Here is a 3,831-nt window from a genome sequence, read left to right on the forward strand (position 1 = left end):
ATGCTTGTTTTGTTTACTGTGTGGAGACGTGCTGAAATCGCGTTTTGTCTCGTACTGTATCGCGTACCTTGTCAGTGTCGTACGCTTTGCTTGGCAATTTGTTGTGATAAACAGGAAAGTGTGCTTAAGCGCCAGCAACAGTGTAAAGAAATACTCTTTGTGAGAAGCAGTCAATCAGCAGAAGTTAAAAGCAGCTTGTAAGTGTATTTATTTCTTGTCTCAGTGTTTAGCGCAGTTGTCGTTGCTTAGCAAATGGCTGCAATATAACAAAGTGAAAAATTTAAGGGGGTTTGAATACTTTCCATACCCACTGTACACCTTGCTACGTGTACTGTGTTAGGCTAACCGAGACTTGTCATTTGCACTTATATATTGTTGCTCTTTTGTTAGTTTTGACTGCTTTTATTGTCCTCATTTGTAAGTCGCTTTGGATAAAAGCGTCTGCTAAATGACTAAATAAATAAATAAATAAATAAATCTGTCTGTAATGATGCCTTTCACAATTTTTTTTTTTCATTTCTTTCTTTCTTTTTTTTGTTTGATAAATACTTATGGGCATTCCCCCATATGTAGTCAGATTGCTTTTTGTCTTTTATGTTGAGTCCCTGGAGTACAATTCCTCCAGTACATTCTTAAGTCAGCACTTATTTCTCACAGACCCAAAACAATGTTCATTCTGCCATCACTGTGGCTGCTTATTGAGGTGTCAGCACAAATTTCTTGCTCCTTTACTTCTGTTTACGGTTACGTATAATGTGCTGAAGACAAGTTATGGCTCAGGAGAGAATAATAAAACTGGCAAGTGTGTGTGCCTGTTAGCTCCAAACGTTTTTCTAAATTAACAATAAAAAACCGAAAGAAAATATAATCACTTTGCCATTACATACAAAACTGAACTATTTTAATAGCTGAAACAGTAGTATACTGTAGGCTGTTTTGGGAGAAGCTGTCGGACACGGGCTGGGCTAGGGCCTGAGCATCTCGGGCCAGGGCCGGGCTATTTGAGGCCCGTGGAGCCGGTGCAGGACTCTAATCAGAGCAAGTTTCTTATTCTCCTCATAACTGAGAAACTTATTTTTGATGTAGCCGAACCAACGGGTATAGCGTGAGTGCAAGCTGCAGTAGTCTGAAAAAGTTTGGATATTTGTCCTTCCGTCGCCTAGGCTACTTCATCTTTAAGCTTCTCAAGAGTGATCGGCGATGCGATCGCACATTTCACAAGATCCATTTCAGCTGTCACAAGCTGAAGGTGAAGCTTAAGGCATGCATGCTTAGTAGAGGACGGGTGCCGTTTTTCTCACAACTGAATACTGCATCACACGCCACACTTGATGCCAATGCTTAATGTGAAAATCGCCTGTCCAATTCAGCCAGCAGTGACTCAGTCCACCACATTTTTATTCGCGGGTTTATTAAAAAATACAACGAATTTCCATTAATCAGTTAACTTGCTAAAGTGGGAAAATAATGAAACGAGAGTTCTCTCATGTAGCCTATCGCGACAAGTTAAGAATCATGATGAGTCGCGATCTGGACACCATTACTCCTTTAACATAATGTTGTTCGCCAGCTATATAGTGTGGAACTATACATATACAATCTGATGCATCTGATGTGTCTTTATGAGTGAGTCATTGAATCACTCATTCAACCAATTTGTTCAAAAACATATTTATTCACAAACATCTTTATTATTGTGTTTTATTGTGTGAGACACACAACTTAATTCTGCTGTGGTTTTGTTTAAAACTTTTTTATTTGCAAAGCAAAAATAGAAAAACTAAACAAAAAGGTAATATTGTATTATGTTTATTGAACTGTTATGTAAAAACATCAACACACACACAATTATGCATGCTGGTCTAAATAGCATAGTTGTGATTACCCATGCTGATATTGGGAACAACATCACTCTTACCCCACAGTCACTAATTTTATCCCTTAAAACTCATCTTTGATAATCAAAATGATATTTATGCTTTAAAATGGCTTGAATATAAATCAACACCCTTACCTCATTTAGTAGATCAAATTAGCAAATGTGTCCACTACAAACCACGTTTCCATTCGCCATCTCAGACAGCTAATGATATGAAAAGCCTCACCCTACAAGTTGATAGGAGTGGTTACTTGTTTGTGATGGTGGGAAACAGGGGCTGTTTCAAAACGCATTTTTGGTAAATGCTGCAGTTTTAAGGAGAAAATGAATTTGCATATGGTTCGTCTTTAAGCATATTAAAAACACCAGGTACCAAATCCAACACTAAACACCAACTAACGTTCACCACAGGCGTTCTTTAAATATGTTTCTTAAGCGATTCAAGCATACAGTATAAGACTGACACATGTGATATATATCGCTTTGAGGTGATTTGAATGAACATTATGATGAGTCCCTAATGTAAAAGTTTCTCCCTGTGATCTTCCTATATCATCCTTAAGAGGCAATATACATTTTTGGCAGCATCAAGTTAATAAGGACAAATTCTTAATCATGAAAAAGCTTCCCACAGATATATGTCTGCAGAAAATAAGCTGTCTCTGCCTGTGCCTCAATAAAAAAAAAAAAACTTTTTTAATACTCTGTGTCATGCTTAATCGCAGCTAATTAAACTTTCCTAGCTAATACCTATCATAGGGGGATTCATTCTCATCCAGCAGGTGCTTGTTTTCACACAGTCGCTGACAAAGTCAGTGCAATGTCACATACTGTAGATAGTGAAAATCTGCCCCTAAGATCAAATGGCCCCTTTAGATGGAGCCGAAAGCCTACTCAAGGGGCAGCGAGGATGAAAGGAAATATGAAGGAGAGGGGATAGAGAAAGAGAGGACACAATTAAAGGGTGATGGGCCTCTGCAGAAAAGAAAAATAAGAGATGATAGGGTGTGACAGGAACACAATGATGAGAAGGTGATGCATAGAGTGTAATATTTCAAAAGTGTATGAAAAGGGCTGATATGTTCACAGTGAGCAGCAGACAAGATATGAATGTGAGTCCCTTTTTAATTTCATGCATTTTGATACATTTTGGAATAAGCAGTGCTGCACGTAATAGACTGTTTTGACTTTCTTAAGCAGATTCGAAAGTTTTGTAGCACAATTGTATTTCTACTTCTCACAAAACACACCTTTTGAGATTAACAGCCTTGTTTCTTTGATAAATTGAATGTACGTCTTACATTACACATGCATTTGGTTCAAGCTTTTACCCAAAATGACACTGTGTTCATGGTATATATATATATACTGTGTGTATATATATATATATATATATATATATATATATATACTGTGTATATATATATATACACATACATATACTGTGTATATATATATATACACATCTCTGTTGTGAGTCCTATTTGGTGTTGTCTGTCAAAAGAAAGATGTCCAAGGCCACAGAGAAAACTAAAAATAAGGGCGAAAGTGAGCAACGTTTCAGGCTGTGTGTTCCTCCCTGCCCTCGCTACATCACGAGTGGGGATACACACAGTCTGTGCGTTGTTTGCTTGGGGGCGAAGCATGCGCATTGTGAGTGAATGTCATTGCGCTCGCTTCACTCCCGGAAGGCTCTCTTTGAGGAGGGAGACTTCACCAGCGTTCCTCATGGTGCTGGTCCCGCTTCAGCCGAGGCTGAGCGGCGGCTGCATTCGTGGGGGTCACAATTGGATTTGGCGGAGGGAATGGAGACAGGTGAGCCCCTATGTCCTTCCTCACCCGTCAGATCCGGTGCCCGCTCTCTGGGATCGGAAGCCCGCACTGCGGTTTCTTCCCCCCGGGGAATGGGCTCAACGCTCCGCCTATCTTCCTCCGAGGAGGTTGATGTGGAG

This window comes from Sinocyclocheilus anshuiensis, unplaced genomic scaffold (genome assembly GCF_001515605.1).
Source record: "Sinocyclocheilus anshuiensis isolate Anshui unplaced genomic scaffold, SAMN03320099.WGS_v1.1 scaffold94, whole genome shotgun sequence".
Taxonomy (NCBI): Eukaryota; Metazoa; Chordata; class Actinopteri; order Cypriniformes; family Cyprinidae; genus Sinocyclocheilus; species Sinocyclocheilus anshuiensis.